Consider the following 18,603-nt stretch of genomic DNA (forward strand, 5'->3'; position numbering starts at 1 on the left):
AGGGGCATAGATGATTAAACATTGCTCCTTCTCTAAGTGTGTAGTACAGGACATTAAAATATTCTCATAGTGCAGGTGAGTTGTGGCAATGGTTGCAGATGAGCAAAAGATATATAATGATACTATAATATAATGTATAAGTATGTGAGTGTGTGTTTGACAAGTTTGAGAGTTGCTCTTCATTGGAGTGGATAGCATGGAGTGCATTGACATGCGGAGAGGAATGTGCAGAACTGTGAGTGTAGTTTTAGCCCAAGCAGACAAATGTTCCCACAGCTCCATTTTACTGTACCGATAGACCTGTAACAGCAAAATATCTGATGTAGAAATGGATTATGTTAATTAGTGGGATACGAGACAATCACTCAGTTGTGTTCATAGATAGCCTAAGAAATTTGGAACTGAGGAATGGTTCACTGGATTAGCCCTGAAGCATGGTAGTGCTGAGTGAAAGGAAATTTGGGGATGATACCGATCTGATGAGATGTTACTGAGGCTTGTTTGGAGGAAGGTCCTCTAAAACTGTCATTCACACTGCTACTTTGTTATCTATGATCTCTTTTGTTTCCCCTATCAGAAAATCCATGTGAAAACTTCCTTTGTTGCACAGAGGACCATCCAGGGCAAGTTAATGATTTCCAAAGTGATAAAAGAGGGGAGCTGTTTCTGCAGAGCCTGTAATTCTGTTTCTGCGTCAGTTACAAATCTTCTTGAGACAGAGCTAGCAAATAGCAATTTCCAAGCTTATGTTTTGCATTACATGTTTTCCTGGTCACAGAATTACTGTGAAAATCAGACCCTTCCTACCCCATATAATCCATGTTTTTACTATTGAAAACACACCTTTCCAAGAGTCAAACTCCCACATGTTCTTACACTGTTAGACTAAGAGTACAATTCCTCAGGTTGTTAATCATTAACTATTTTCTTCTAAAAAGAGACATAAGTGATGGTCATGTAAGAGCAAAGTAGTTACTAACAAACCTTTCTAATGGTAAAAATACTCTGTCGATTCAGCATCCACAGGAGTAGAAAAATAAATTACATTTTATTTAACCACAAACCTATGTTAAATGATTTGCTTAATCTGAAGGCTTCACAAATGTCTTTAACAAAGTAAACTTTTAGCTAATAAAACTTCGATGGGCCATTTCCTGTGGGCAACACCTAATACAAAGGAGGTAAGATCCTTAGATTATGGAATATATGAACACCACTATGTATTACAGTGGTGTATTAATAAACTGTTTGTTATTTTCGTAGCATTAATGGAGCTATACTTTCAGGACATGTAGAAGATTGTGTAATAAAAACATATAACCAGCAATATGGCTGAAATGACCGTACTATACTATGGGAAGTGGATAATTTTCAAGTATTCACTGATTTTCTCTGTGCATGTCAATTCCTGTACTGGAAGGCTTCTGACAGTAGAGTGTAATCTGAAAAATTAACAGAAAATGTGCTCAAGAGTTGCAAGACATCAACTTTGAGTAGTGGATTTTTCTATTCTAAAAGGTATTCCAGGGAACTGATGCTGTGGATTTAGATGAAAAGCGGTTTCCTGATAAAACTCAGAAGTTTATTACAATACACGGGATTGACTTAATGACAAATGGGTCTCCAAGTGGCCTGAAGTTGTATACATAGAGAGGAAAAGGATATACTCTCCCTTTTCCATCTGATCTTTCTGTTGAAGTGGGAAAGGTATCAATCTTACGCCTGTTAGAATGGTTACAAGCGGTTTGCTGGGGTTGGGTTTCAGTTAATGGCTTTCTTTGCTCTTGGTTCTCAAAGCTCCCTTTCTCCATTTCTTCCTGCCTCTGCTGCAGTGGAAAAAGCCTACCAACTGTTACCCTGATCCTGGAAGGAGAGTGCCCCATTTATGGGCAGGGTGCCACCTACACTTACTAATTTGAAAGCACAAAGACTAAATAAAACCTGTGAAGGAGTGGGACATATCTTTCAATTAGTAGCATGTTACATTGCCACAGAAATAAGTCCCTGTATGATAGGAATGATATTTGAATATCAGAACAAAATTATAGGAAAACCCTTAACATCAGTATAGGGAAACAAAAGGGTTATCAGCGCAATCCCCAGATTTCTCTCTGTTTCCTTGCTTTTAACAAGGACAATTTATATTGTTTCCTTTAAGTATTGCCACAAGGCCAATATGTCTAAAGTCAGCACAGAAAAGTCAGTAGAAAAAAGAAAGAAGCGCTATCCTCTAAAAAGAATCATAGTGACTTGTGTTTTAATCCCACCTCCATCTGTGGCCTGCAGCAAATCACTTAACCCTCTGACTGTGTTCAGCCAACTGTAAAATGGGGATAACAATACCTACTTACCTACCTCAGAGGAGACTTGTAGGGATTAATTGGTTGATGTTTGCAAGGCACTTTGAAGACAGAAAGTGCTTAATTTAGAGCCTGTTGAAATTATTGGTGACACTGATCAGCTAGAATTCAAAGGGGACCAAACTCATTAAGGTTCTGATCTTCCTCCATTTGGCTGTGTTTATGGGTTAGCAAATCTCACTGCATGCGGACAGTTTATTGTTTGTTTGGAAGCAGAGTAGACTAAAAAGATGCTTTGAACAACTTTGTTAATCCTTTTAAAAAACATGTCATCATTTGCATATCACTGGAGCTGAAGGGTTTACCTTTGATGATTCTATAGCAGAACACTTCTGGAGACATGTTGAAGTGGCTTTTTTTTCCAGAACTGTGGTCAGATCAAAATTATGAAGACAAAGTAAAGCCTCCCTAATTATATATAAGTAGTTTCTTTCCTATAACCAGACAGGATTTTGGCTTCCAGAGCATTTAGATAGATTTCTGTTTAGCTATGTGTTTCTTATAATATTCTTTTATGCTGTAAAGTTCCATTAGAAATTTGCTCCAGTTCAGTTTGGATTACTAAGGACAGGATTTGTTTCTGGGGACCCGTGCTAAGAGCATACTATATCTTAAGAGCATATAGATAAATTAGAGAACATGTCCAGCTATTTATGCATACATGAATGTTTGCCAAATCTCATGATTTCTTGTAGATAGCTTCAGAAACACAGTTGTATCTGGGACTGGCCATTGCTGCCTCTGCCTGTGAAAACAGGACTCAGCTGCTTGGAAACTAATAAACTGAACAGGGCTCTGAGCATCCTGCTCTGGCTCGGAATCCACAGGTTCCTTCCAACCTGAATTATTCTATGATTGAAAATGCCTCCATCAGACCATGTCCTCATGCCTCTGCTACTGGCAGTGCCCAGAGTTATCTGGATCAAAACAAATCCCTTTATGTTTAATTACATTAAACCCATTTGCTCTACACAATGGAAATGGCATTTTGATGTTGAGTTTCCGCCCTGACAGTTTTTGATCAATCTTTTGTTGAAATGGTGTCTGTGGAATTGTGTGCTTGGGATGTAGTAAAATATGCTAGCATGTGCCATGTTTTCTTTATCATTTTCACACATTTCTTCTACTTCTTTTCTTTGGATGCCATAGTAGGCATTTATTTTCCACACATTGTGAGCTTCCGAGCTTGTTGAAATAATTTACTTACCTCATTTGCCCACTTGTCTACAAAGTGGCACTGAAAGCAGAGCAGGAGCAACCACTCTTCCTGTTTAGCTCAGTTTGGCATCTGAAGCTCACAAATGTTTTAGTTTTATTGCATCAGCCTTGAAGTAAAGCCTGTACATGTGGATGCTGAATGTCAGCTCAGATGCTTGTTTTAGAATACAGGATTTCTCTTGGTTCAGCAAGCAGGAAGGTTGCCCAAATTTAATAATGAGCATTCCCATAGTTTCTTTCTTTTGGATCTCTCTACCGTTTCCCTGAAAATTTACTTCAGAATTCCAAAATTCCAAACACTTTTTTTTTCTTAGTATTAGAAACCAGATTTGCCATATTTAATTGAGATATGTGCAAGAGTGAGACTGAGCTTACGTTTTTGAGTCAGTCCTTCCTCCTTAGGTAATATTAGCATTAGCTCAGTAACTGGGATGTCTGTTGAAACATGACCAAACATTTCTAAAACAATCAAAGAAGTCTCCATTAGATATGACAAATTTTTGGTCCTGCTGCCAAGCCCTCTATATACAGTACTTGTTGAAATAGCATGAGTAAATACCCATATACAGCCTGTTCTATCCATTTATTTATAGCCAAATACAAGGATGTAGATGGAGAGCTGTAGGAATATTTATGGCAGGTACCTACCTTTCTCTGCTCATTAATTGCCAATGAAATGAGCATGATATTACACACTCCTTATTTTGAGCTGATTTATCATGAATAGTGTTATTTGTTCTTGCTGGTCTGAAAATTTAGTAGGTAGGATTTGAGGCCTAAACTTTGTAAATAATCACTAAAATCACATAGTAGGATTTCTCCTCAATCATTAGGTGACAAACCTTTTGAAAGAGATCTGGTTGAAGAAATTATTGGCATGTTGAATCTCTTTTTCTGGTTTAATCCAATTTTCAGGGTATGTCTTACCACATAAAGAGTCACATGACACAAAGAGCTTATCTCTTACAACTGAACTTGCTAAACTTTCATCTTGCTGGTTTAGATTAATTTTTAGGAAGTGGAACAGACACTTTTAGACAAACTTTGTGCTGAACTAGGCATCATCCACATGATTTCCATAATGGCTAGAGCAAAGACTGTACAAATGTCATGGTGTGTGCTCTGGATGATCCTACAGAAAAGTGACAGCATGCTAGTGCCTGATCTAGATCAGATGCATGGAGAATTGGGAATTCAGCAACAAAATGAGGAACTGTGGAACCCTCACCTCTACAGGAGTTGAGGCAGAATCCTTAAGGAGCATGAAGAATAGAAGATGAGCACCCTAGAAAATAAAGGGCATAAAAAAATCTCTTCCTGGCTTTTCTTTTTGCACAAGGAGAACTGCATTTGGCTTGTACATGGACCTTAAGGTGAAATAGCTGTTACTCCCTGCCAAGGAGAGGAGAAGTCTCCATCTGAACTCAGATCAGTTCTTTTTCCACTGTCTCACCTGACTATTGCACACATCACAGAAGCATCTAGAAGCTGAGTTGTGATGAATATATTTGGTCATGTGTGCACAGTTGTTCACGCTTCAATATGCCTAGCTATGCATCAGGCTACATAGAAAAAACCATCTTCCCCAAACCTGCATATAAACAGAGAACAGGTGAGTGTCAGCACAGGAGAAAGGGAAAGCACCATCCAAACAAGCTGTCTCTGTGTTTAGGTTTTTCATCAGCCCCAAGGTAAACCTGAACACAAGAACTGGGGGGTGTAGGAACTCCAGTGCTTTAAAGTGATGGTTCCAATTTAGCTTAATTTACACTTCAAACCTTTTCCATTTAAAACTGTAGTCTACAATCCTGTTCCTTCATTCATGAGTGCAGTACAACTGGACATGGGAAGAAAAATTTTAGCCCTAAATACTCAATTTATAGATGAATTCGCTCTTCTAGGAGTTTGCCATTATTTTAAGTGATGGTTCTATATTTCTGAGGTTATTTTTCAGTAGTGAGTGAATATTGTGAAAAACATACAAGAGGGGAATTCTAAAAATACTCCTAGGTTACAGTTTGTGTTCAGGACTGTCTGTACCAAATTATATTCGATCTTTTTTTTTTTTTAACATATGAAAACAGGAAGAAGCCCTGCTTCTTCTGAGGACCCTGACAAATGTTTCTGCCTGGCTCTTTCTAGAAAGATCTCTTCAAGCACCAAGCAGGGGTCACTGTAACCATGGATACTTGTACTCCATTTTCCCCTGGTTTTCTGTGAAAAACTTGGTAGAATGCCCAGTTTAAACCACATTTCGAGTTAGGTAATCATAGGCTTACTCTGTTCTTAGGCATTGTGGTTTCAAGTTTTCAACGGTTTCTCTGTGGTTTCAAAGCTCTGTTTTTTATTCCCTCTTCTTTTCTAAGCAAAGAAGATGTTAAAGCAAAGTTGCTTGATAACACTTATTCCACCAAAAGAATATCTTTTGGGAAGGTTTGATTGCTGTGTGGTTTAAAACTGAAAACCACTCAGAAACCACTTAAGCATCATATTCAATGCAAAATATCTAACATTTTACTGCATCTGGAAAGAGACTGTTAATTTCTGGAACTTGTCAACATGCACCTAGGAATTAAGAAAGACTTGATCTGTTTTCAACATGTGTGTTACAAGTCAGTCATAGAAAGACTTCTAAGTGCATTTTAATGAAAAGTAGAATGCCTATCATGATGTAGCCTGTCAATCCTCCTTTGCTGCTTTGATATAGACCTACAAGGGATCTGAGGGTGGTAGGAGTGGTGTCATCCAGCTGAGGGGAGAAACTAATTATAGATTTTTCTATATGTTTTCTTTTGAAAACATTGGAGGTGTTGAATAGGTGGACAAAGGCAAAGATTCCCAATATGAATGTGAATGAATGAGTATATGGAAATGGAAACCACTCTGCTAGGTGTGGAAGCAAAGAAGATCAGATCTTCTCAAGAATAGCCCTGGCAGCTCCATCAAATTCTGAAAGGACTGTGTTAAGCCTTGAAATGGTTAATTTTTAATAATCTGTCAAAACCAGGACAAAGTTATGTGACTACTGACTGCAAATGCACAGCCTACATCTGAAAAGAATAGCATGGGTTGCTATTGCTTTAGTTGTCTGACTGGAGTGCCAAGCTTTAGAGCAACTTCTGGTGGGAAGAATATTTAAAAATGTGGAAATAAATTGAAACTAGAGCAAAAGGCAGTTGAGTTTATAATGGTATATTGTAGTAGGACTGCTTAATAGCTTTTATTGATAATTACTTCTTTAGGCAGATGAAATACAGTAGGTTTCACTCGTCTGGACCGTAGTAAATCATTTCATAGGATGCTCTTCAAGTGCTTACAATTCATTGAGCAAGGCTCTGAGAAGTAATACAGTGTATCTAATATGAAGGAAGACATTTATAAAGGAAAATAACAGTGATGACACTGAAGGAACCAGTAGGATGCTGGAAAGCAACCAGGCAAACCCTTCAGATTCATGAGTGGAACAATGGTTACTCTATTTTGTGTTAGCTTTGGAACAAAAAGTAGTTAACTCCTGAAATTCACTGCTAGTGGAAAATGAGGTGCCATTGCTGAAATTGGGATATCCTCAGACCTGGCAGAAGTGGGAACACACAAAGAGAAGAGCCAGTTGCAGGATGAGTCTGAATTTCTCCTGCACATCTGCAGGGAAAGCTGCATTGCTCATTGAATGCATCAAGTAGGGTACACTGAAGGGAGAAAGAAGTACTGAGGGGAGAAAGTGCTGTTGTTGCCAAACAGAGCACTGAAAAGGTGTCTTTTGAAATATTTTTTACAATTCTTAACAAGAAAAATGAATTCAAATGGAATAGGTGCAGAGAAGGGTGATAGGGGTGAAGTGTAGAATGGAGAGCTGCTCCTGCAAGAACAGGCTGAAAGAGCTTCTTTTCATCAGTTCACAAAAGGGATGTTGAAAGGGACAATGAAGCAAGATACTAGACATCTGGAAAAGAAAAGAAGTACTGGGACCAGTATTGGCACACAAATGACTGGATGCAATACCGTGGTGAATACATACTGTAAAAGTATGAACAAGTTGTTAACTGCCAGAGGAATGAGCTTTAGGAACAGTTTCCCCCTAAAAGAGAGGATTTTAACCAATTGCCTGCTTTGACAGATTTGTTGGGATTGTTGGTCCTGGATCAGTCCCATTGTCCTAAGTTCTGATCTGAAATTCTGTTCCTTTGATAGCCACAATGCCTGTGAAATTTAAAATATCACAGTACCTGATGATCACAGAATAGAAGTTTGTGTAACTTTTATATTATGCATTTTTGTTAAATTCAAAACTTTGTGTCTCTTTCTTCTGGGTCTCAGGAGCTATTACGGTAGCAGGATCAGTTTTGCATGTGAGGCAAAGAGCTGCTGAGGAAGTACCCTTCTGGCCCCCGAAGACAAAGTAGTATTGAGTAGTTCATAAAATCCTGATCTTGTTCTAAGGGAGAAGCAATTTTCAGCCACCAATGTCAGATTTTGGTGTCCAGGCAATGCCAGAGTTGGTGAACAAATCTCTGTTGACCAACATAATAACAACTGCTCATGTCAAGTGTATTTGTACCTTGAAAATATGTATCTTAGGGTAAAATCAGTCATGTTCTGTACTGCTGCTTATCACAAGTCAAGCAGAATCATTGATTCAGTAGTTTTTGACTGGTTGTGTGAGAACTGCTGCGGTAGAGAAGATTCCAGAAAGGCAAATGTTAGTCTTTGAATAAAAGTCAAACTCAAACGATTCAAATCTTACAAACAAAGAGACACAAGAGCCTTTCCATCATCTGTCTTACTGGCAGTGGAAGGTGGTTTCCTCTAGGAGAGGTAGAAATCAAAGGCAAGAAAAGGCAAGTAAAAGCAAAATGTAAACACGCAAAGCCAGAATCTTGGGGTCAGGAAGAGGCCAGTGCCTGACATGGTACAAGCAGGTTTAATTGTATTCTTAGACTTTGATTTTTAAGTTAGTACCCCACTAAGGGAAAGGCTGCACTCTAAACAGCAAATACTTCATGTGCATTATGTTAGATATTAGGAAGTACAACAACAATCACAAATCATTGTGAAGTTGGTTTTGTTAATTATTGTAGCTTGGATGCTATCAGAATGTATCTTTAAATTTTAAATACTCTGTAGAATTTGAATACTCATTTTTGTCTGTTCTTATAAATTGGATGTACACAATGAAATAGAAGTAATGTAATATAGAACAACAGCTTGTCTCTACTTCTAGATAATATCCAGTTGAATAAAAAGGAAAACTTGTGCAGCTTCTTACACCCCAGTCAGGGACAGATGGACAAGAAATGGCAGTGAGTGTTTAACTGGCTTCATGCCCAGTCTTAATGTAAAGTCCCTGAAAAGGCTCTTAGTTCTGGGTAACAAAACACTGGCAAGTCTGCCTGTGATTCTTTGTAATATTCATGACACAGAAACCACTTCCTATCCAGGTAAATTCCATCTCAGAGAGGTAACTTGTGAGCAGGGACCACAGAATGAAAACTAAAAGACAGTAAACTTCATGGTAAGAGATAAAAGGAAAAGTTGTGAAAATAATGTTGTACATACAATGTAATCCATGTACACTCATCCCAGAACAGCTTGTCCAACACAAAATATCATCCATGAAGTAAGAGAAGGAGGAATATCAACTCAATCATTTACTTGCAAGTGCTGGTGCCAGAGGTGTAATCTCCCCAGCAGCCAGACTGACTTCTGCATCAGCTTTTCACAGCAGTGATGTGGTCAGCTGGGAGAGTGGAGCCAGGCACAGCCTGGGTCCTGCTGTTGTTCCCCAGGCGGAGAAATCACCTTGATGGCAGCAGCTTTTTATTGTGGAATGAGGGCTGCTTCAGGTTAAACAGTGAAGAGAGTGAGGACAGCAAAGAGGAAAGATGAAGAATAAGTTCAGAAGGAGCAAATAAATAGGAACAGAGACAGTGGGGTCACTGAGGGACAAGAACATGAAAAGATGGTGACAGATGAAGTTGATAGTCCCTCTTTTTTATTTTCGGTTGTCACAAAACCATAGAAAAGCAACCTTATCCTGGTGCATGAGAAGAGGTGAAGATCTTTCAGTCAAGGAGCAGGTCTGTTTGAATTGCTGCAGCCTGAGCAGAATGACAAATGAAAATGGAGACAAAAATGGGGGCCTTAGGGGAAATTTGCCCTAGCTCAGTACAGACAGGGGTAGTACCAGAGTCACACAGACTTATTTATCATCCAAGGGAAACAGACAAGAGAAACTAGAGAAAATAATGGACTTACTTACACTTTATTTCTGTGAGAAACACTTTAAATACAAATAGGCAGACACAAAGTTCTTTAATACATGTTGGTGCCTTTGTACTTGTGTCTACTCTAAAAAGAAGGGAATGCAATGCATGTGAAATTGTAAGATTGGCAGTTTTTAAGAAAAGTAGACCTGTCCTATTCCAAGTGCCAGGAGAGCACAACCAGTAGAAGTCGAATATGGATAATGTTAGCATTTCCATCTCTTGCTGCTAAATAGCAAATCTCTTTATCTGTTTGTCAACCATGTTATTATTCAAACATTTAAAATCTATTTTTATATCTAACAAATGGCCATTTTCTTTCTACTACTATTAAGCAGGAAACCTTTGTAAGTTATTCCTGTGATTTCTTGCTTGATATGGAAGAACACGTACACACATCCTCTACCCTTTGCACTGTACAATGGTGTGGAGGGGACAAGTCTCCTTTTAACCATAACAGGGGACAACTTGTAGTGTATTCCCCTCTGAACCACATGACAAAGGACCAAAATAATCACAACAACAACCTACAAAATACCATTTTATGTGCTCTGATTGCAGGATTTCCATAAATGGAAGGCTTATTTTTTGTAGATCAGTGCCATAATAGCCCCAAGAGTCCCACCAGTCTCAGTGCTAACCATGAGGACCCACCTACAGAATAAAAAGAGTTTATTTAGTTCTTTCCTTGCAGTAGTCAATGGAGTGTCACTCAGGTCGAAGTGTAAGATGGGGCCACTTGTCCATTAGGAAGTGGAATGAAACCACTAATTCATTTTATGTAGACTACAAACCAGCTGCCAGACAGTAATAATTTTCAGTCAGAGCTGACCTGGGGTAGATTTAACAAGTGACCTAGAAATGAAAAGCTGGGTAGGCAACTGCAAATCCCCTGAGTTGTTTGAAAAGGCATGCCTCTAAAAGATTTAGAAATGTATAATTTAGTAAGGGACAGACAGTGTGTTTTAATTAATATGCTTGTATTTTTCTGAGTTGGATTTTCTTTTCCAGTTTACTTGATACTGTAATTTATGTCAGTAAAGAATGGGTGTAAAATATTATTTCTTAAGAATGGTTACATTTTGTATTGACTTTACATGTAATTAAATTAACCCATGAACAGGAAAGTAATACAGAATCAAATTCCTGCAGGGCAGATTTGCATTTATGAAAATGAATGACAATGCTGTGAGTAAATGCAGTGCATTTTGAAATCACTAAAATATTTCTTGGGTTGTGCCTGTCAGGGGAGGTACCAGGAATGAGTAATGAGACTCTTCAGACCAGGGGCCTTGGCAAAAAAAGCTGACACTGTTGGTTCTGAACAAACATGAATAACAGGGGGGCAAATTATAAAATAATGAATGGCCTAGAGAAAACAGAGGAGGAGCTTATTGTCTTCTAATTTTACAAGACTAAAATAAGGGGATAGTCAATGAACTTAATATAGATGTGACCTATTGCTCTTTGGCTGAGGAAGTCACACAGCTGGGGTGCCTGAGAGCCAGTGGCAGAGGGAGGTCACTGCCCTGGCGTGTTGGGAGCGCTGCTGTGATTTTCAGATTGCTGAACCTGAAAGCGGACAGGGATTCCAGAAAGGAGATGCTTGTTGGAATATTGTATGTATCCAAAGCTGTTCCAATCTGTAATACCTGCTCCCACCAGTAATAAGTTTCAGGCAAAAAAAGGATAGATGGGTATTCACTTTTTTTTTCTTGGTAGGGTTAATCTCATGCATTTTAACTTGCTAAGTTGGTTCATTGTGGAATTGGAGCCCATACAAGGGAAATGGTGGGATTTTTATTCTAGGATCAAGACTGACATTAGTGGGGCAAGCCATTAGATCTTCTTACCACTAATGTGAAAATGCATTTTGAGAGATCCATGGAAAATATGATGGCTGACATGAGGGCAAAAAGCAAACCATTTATCAGCTGGGTGGGGGGGGATGGTTGCATTTTCTCCTGCTGGCCACTGACAAATGAAGGTAATATGTGCTAGGGCCTAATGCAGTGTAGAAATTCCCATATTTCTATTGACATAAACCACAACATTTTAATTTACCCGGGAGAAGCTACACTCCAGTCCTTGCTTGTCAGTTGAGGCTCCAGGGTTTTGATAATGGCTCTACTTTTCATGTGCTGGATGACTCCAGGCAAACCATTTCCCTGCCACTGCATCAGCTTAATGCTTTTTGAAAAGAAGATAACACGTTGTGTACTGGACTCCAAGAAAACCTTGAATGCTAGATGATCTCATAGCACGTTGGCTGCGTTGGGAAACATGCATGATAAGTTAATGTTTCTTTAGTTAGTTAGGCTGTTGGGGTTTTTTAGGAGGAAGAAAACCCAAAAAGTAACCAAAAAACCCCCCAGATTTGGGGTTGATCTGTAGGTAAAGGTGACCTCAAATTACCTTACATTGACTGTGGCAATACTGTGCCTAAGAAGAGGGGACACTACAGGTGTGGCCTGCCTGTCACAGTCACAAAATCACCTTATAGCCCTCAGTTTACTACAAGGCATTAGTCCCCAAAGACTGACCATGCACACCTTTCACCTCTGCTAAATCAAGGTGATCTGTTGTCTTATTCTATGTCTGTCATGGCACTATTCTACTCATTTTCTGAAACTGCAAGATCTACAAAGTATTTTTCTTTCACTTCCAGCCAGCAAGAAACTTTTAGCCATATTTTGGGCTGTTTGATGGAAATATTGAGCTTTGCAGTTTTCCCCATAGATAGTGAGGTTGCTGACCTCTATTGAAAGAGTTTGTGGGATAGATGCTGAGCCATTTTTGTCTCTGCACACCTAAATTTTGCCCTTGATGTTGACAGTTTCATAGTTCCAGTAGGATAGGGCTGTCATCAGGGGAAGTTGAGATCACACAGCATGAAATGGTCCCTCATTTAAACGGCACTGAAGGAGAGCTTGGACATGGAGAACAAATAATTTAACCTAACTGAATGTCCTGATGAGAGGAATAGGGAGGACTGAACATGCAGATGATGATGGACTTCCAGTGGTTTGCACTGGTTTGAAGGTTTAGTGAAATATCCTTCTAAACATTGATTATACCTGCAGACACTGAAAATTAGACTTCACATCCATTAGTCTATGAATATCTACAGTAAATTTCCAAAGAATTGATGAAGAGCAGTTCTTTTTCTGATCAAGGTAGAAAAGTTTTTACTGACTAGGACAAACCTCACATTTCACTTCTATTATGGTTTTATCTCTGCAATCCAAATAGAAATGTCTGTATTTGAGGTTAGAAGAAATGTTTGCCTGGAATAAGTTATCGAGCCAGGAGGCACATAAATTTGTGGCTTAGGCAGAAATTCCCTATTTTGTAGTAGACATCCAGACTGAATTAGTTCAGAGTTAATAGTGCATATCTATGGTTGTCTGCAAAGGGAGTTGCCTATCAGCTGATTAGGGAAACATTCTGAGGTTTCTCGTGAAAAAGAAACATGAGTATTTCCTCAAAAATATAAACGAATTACAAAACAATGCGGACCAACAAACAGAGCAGAGCTAACATGAAAAGCAATGAATTCAGAATACAGTTCGATGAACTGGACCCTGGATTAGCATCTCCTCTTAAACCTTGAAAATTAAGCAACATCAAAACAACGACTTCTGATAACCCCCTCAAATAAGGCTTAAATTCCTTTGCTGAAGGAGCTGCTTTGTGTAACAATGAGCCCTATACAAAGGCTCCCTGGGGCAGGAAGATAGGCAGGATGCAGGCTTGAAACTTTGCTGGCCCAGTCAAGACTTTTTATAGCCTTGGGCTACACAGCACCAATTAATTTGGAGAACTGTTTAACTGACTTTTAGTTGTACAATGTTCCTCTCTCTGTGTTTAACTGAAAGCTCTTGGTTACACCAGTTGGCATCATTGTAGTGCTTCTAAAATAACTAGAAAGCTGAAATCGGTGAGTTAGTGTTGCAGATACAAGAGTGGGTGAAGAGAATAAAAACAAAGAAGTGAAATCGAGTTTTTGAGTAATTTTCCTTTTCTTTTTGCTGCATGATTTCCTTGTAAAGCAGTGGCCACTGCCACCGACTGCTCAACTGCAGCTCCACAATAAAACCCCCTGTTCCTCCCTTTGTTCCTCTCTCTCAGCTCTCCACCCCCAAAAATCCCCTCCTGAACTTCATTCTGAAAGGAGAAGGAGCTACACACATTCTGAATATCCAGTAATTACCAAATACATCTCTGTTGTCAAATTAATTTTTGTATGGAGACGAGACCCATTGAAGTTTTCTTTTGTTTGTGATGTTCTCATGTTTGTATCTCTTAGAGGTCTGTAAAAACATGATAAATTATAATTTATAAGCATCTTTTCATTGCTTCATTGGAACCATTTTCTGAACATTCTGCAACCAAGGATACAGTACATGACCACTCAGGAGAGATGGCTCAGTTCTTAGGTTTCTGACTTAAGAGATTGTAACTCAAACTGAAAATGAGACAGCAAAGTTAAAATGGAAAAGAAATGGCAACATTTTACAAGAACATAGACAATACATTGGATCTTTTGAACATAGTTAATATTTCTGCTCTTTTAACAAAATTTTATTATGTTGCTAAAGGAGGTCTGTTGTATTTTTGAGAGTAGAAATTTGAAAAGGAAAGAAAGTGATCAGGTTCTACTTCCCTTCCCTTAATTGCAGACCCACCTAAAAATAAAGCCTCAATGTGGTGTCACATGAGAGGAAAAAATGCCATCAACCTGCCACAGGTGGCATCCTGGTTTCTGTGGTTCATGGTATCTTCTGTTCATTGACATAACCAAAGGGCAGTTGGTGGCATCAATTGATCTGAAACCTCCTGCACACTGGCACTTTTTCTGCTTCTTACCTCAAGGCTTTTCTGTGTTTGGTTTCAGCTGTAAAGTGGAAACTGATTTGGACTTATTCCTTGAGCTGACTATTTCTTGGTGTAATTTATATTAAAGACTTTTTTTTTCCCTCTTGAACAGTAGTAGAAACAAATACGGTACAATCAGTTTTCTGTCAGAGAAATCTTTGTTGTAATAATATTTTCTCTTCAGAAATCTGCTTTTTTTTTGTTTTACCTGTGTTTTTCTGAGGCAGAAGAGGCATCTAGTAAAAACCAAACTTCTTCCTTATGGGAACACATTCAACTCAGTTTTCTCATAATCTGTGAGATACTTCCCCAAAAATCCTAATATCATACATAGGTGGAGGCAGTATGAACAAAACTACAGCAGTTAAAGTAGTTTTTATGGCATGGTGCCCTCCTCTAAGAGACTACATTGGTTAGAAGGAAGTAATCAGTTTTAGAGAGTTTGAATTATATGTCCATGCACACTTAAAAGCAGATTTGGTGAGACTACTTGCACAGTAAAGTGTACAACCAATGCAAAACTTTTTTTTTTCTCTCAAGTAATGATGCATTAATAAAGAATGAAATGTATCTTTTGTATCAAGAAAATTTTAAATACTTAAGTGTAGAGCTGTTTGAGCTGCAGGCAGCACAAGGAAAGGTGTCCAGTAATCATGGAAGCAGGTAAGAGATTTCAGATCTAGCAGGCCTAACATGTCAGAACTCTGAATAAGAACCTACATTCCAACAACATTTCCTATTGCAAGATTTCCAAGATTTTGATGAGAGCTCAGAACAAAAGCTGCTCTGTTGCTCCTGGGGTTTGTGTCAACCAGTTGTCTTATTATTCCTGATACTTTGCCAATTATATTGTACGCTTGGAGAAAGGGATGAAAAAGCAGCTTTTCTCCTTTAAAGAGATTTAAACTCCAAAATCTTGTTACTGTGACTCTGAGCTGCAGAAGGCTGGCTGAAATGCCGGCTATGGAGTACAGCAGAGGCACTGCTGGCAACATTTTACAAGGTTCCACATAATGGCATTTCTGTGTGATGACCTTAAGGTTGTAGATGTTTCCATAAATTATGGATTTAAATTTTTTTATGGGTAGGAATTGTAGTACAATAGATGGGATTAGAAACAAATCCAGCATGACAAGCAATCTTTATTTTCTAGGTTTCTTACATTTTCTATCATTTTGAATGCTTGGATTTACAAATTTATAATTATTTGAAACATATTTTTGATGCAAATATATTTAATTTGGTTGTCTCAACTGCCTTAAACATTAAAGCAACATAAAGAGGCACTGTCTTCTATGCATTAACTGTGCTTTAAGGAAATGTGCTTTTATACTTGTATCTTTGCAATAGCTTTGTCTTAGTAGAAATGCATTATTTCTATTTGCATTGTATTGTGTGTATAGATAACCTTTAATACAGGTTTTGCAGTCACAGAATATTTTAGGTTTTAAACCTGCTTACAGCTCTTAATCTGCATTTTAAAATATGATTTCTAGTATTTTTTGTAAGTTTTTTTCAGTCATTAACCAACTTCCACTTGATCAAGCCTTCTATTTTAAAAATCTTGGGGCATAAAATCCCACTGATTTCTTCAATTTTTAAAATCAATGTTTTAAGCCCCTTCTGATAGCTTTACTAAGACAAAATTGCCAGTGAACATGCCCAATACAAAGTAAGTAATTTTGGATTCAGCTATATTTCCTTAACTAAAACCATCAGAATTGCATTTATTATAAATGCTACTAGTCTTGTCTTGTAAGATCACAATCTGCAACAAAAAATGATATTTCAAAAGTTCAAATCCATGCATATTATAGTTTGAACCAGCACCAACTGGAGAAATTTTGAGTCATTTGGATCTAATGTGAGAAAGTAATTCTCAAATTTTCTGCATTTGGCTTTTAGAATAGTTAATATTGGTAATACAGTATATGAAGTATTTTTCAGTGAGAAAGCTATCAAATATAACAAAAGAACTTTCAGTCAGCTTATGAGAATTTTAAATATTTTGTTGCTAATACTGTCCAGAATGAAATGAAAAGAAATGAAACTGAAAGCTGGGTCATGGGAGAAACAGTCATATGGAGCCAGATCTCTTTTTCCTAGAACTTTAACTAAAACCACACCAAAGTATGGAACTATGAAGAAAAGTCTTTTGCACCAAGAAAAGTCCTGTGTGTAGCAGGAGGTTGAACAGTAGCAGGAGGGAGGAGCAGTAACAGAGCTGCAAATACAGCTCTGGTCAAAGATATCTTTGAATCTGCCCTATTTTAGGGCAATTTTTTTCAATAGGAATTGGTTATCTAGCATATATTCTCTCTTGATATCTAAATTTATATTAATAAATATTTATATTATAATATTTAACACATATTCTCTCTTGATATCTGAATTTTTATTTATATTTATATTTATACCTAACAGCAGCTCTTTTTTCCAGTAGAAACTTTTTCCAGTGTTCTTTTATACTCCAAATTTTCTATGCAACGCAGAGCAAGATCACTTTTAATTAAGGAGACAAATTCTGACAACTCTACAAATGATTATGTTACTATCTGGTATACCAGATACCCATAAGGATCAACAAAAATGAAACAAATCCTAGTGGGGTGCTCCACCAGTAGTTACAAGGCTGGTGGCAAAATCACATATGTGAGACCATAGAAATATTAGAAGAATTTTAAGGATAGCTGAAATTTTGATATGCTTTTCAAATTTTTACACTGTTATAGTAGAAGGAAATTGGTTTACTGGTGCAATAAATTAACCTAAAAGAAAAACTTAGAGGCCATGGGTCTGAATAATGATATTGATATTAATGACACAGGAAGGCAGCCTTCCTTGTGTAGCACTGCAAGTCTATAAAATTGAAATGTCATGCTTGTGCTGTATTTCATAAATGGGAGATAAATGGGACTACATGTCATGAAATACGAGGGACTAACAGAAGCTGGTACAAACACTTTGTGAAATTATAAAGGTTAAAAAATGTTATCATAGTAGAGAATCTCCATCATCAAATCTAGGGAAAATGAGATCTTTGCAGAGTTAATTTCATTACACTGGCCTTTTTTTCATACACTACTTAAAATGTGTTTTTGAGGACTAGCAGAAGGCATGCTGCAGAAAGATCAAAGGAAAAGGTTTGTCTTTGAGACCTTATCCAGTGGAGAAAGAGTGTGCTAATAGTATTGAACAGTATGAAAATGCAGCATTTCATTTGTAGATATCCAAATGCTCTGACTCAGAAAGCCATTATCTCTGTTTTACAGATGGTGAGACGGGGGCACAGAGAGTTATCAACCAGGGCCATACTGAAGGGTATGAAGGCAGGAGCAGAACTGACTAGATCTCTTTAACTCTGTCCCTGACAGCACAACAGGTATGGATTTGTATATTCTTAAGCAGCTACACTCACCATCATACATGACTATTTCAAAAACAAGTTCAGCTATCTCTTGATTGCACAGAACAGCAATGCTCCCTTTCTGCTGTAAATTTTGATAGCATTAATTATATTGGTGCAATTTACTACAGACAATTTTGCTGAAGCAATAAGCCAGGTTACCATTCCATCAAGTCTAATAGGAGTCTTTAGGGGAATGCTGCTATGGGGTCAAGTAAGCCTCCTCCTTCTCCTCCTCCTCTTTTTGTTATTATTATAGTTACTCCTTGTTTGGGTAGTGTCTGCAACGTTCTGGGCAATTTCCCAACATAAAAGAAGGCAATATTTCCTTCCCTAAGAGGTTACATGATAAAAAAACAGACATAAAGAGTAGAAAAGGTCAGAATAGAAACCATTAGTGGTTTAGCATCTTGTCACGTTTGGTGAGTTTTCTGAGTCACTGAATCATCTCCAAGAATCCCTGTCTGGCTATGATCAA

This window comes from Camarhynchus parvulus, chromosome 7, assembly GCF_901933205.1.
Source record: "Camarhynchus parvulus chromosome 7, STF_HiC, whole genome shotgun sequence".
Taxonomy (NCBI): Eukaryota; Metazoa; Chordata; class Aves; order Passeriformes; family Thraupidae; genus Camarhynchus; species Camarhynchus parvulus.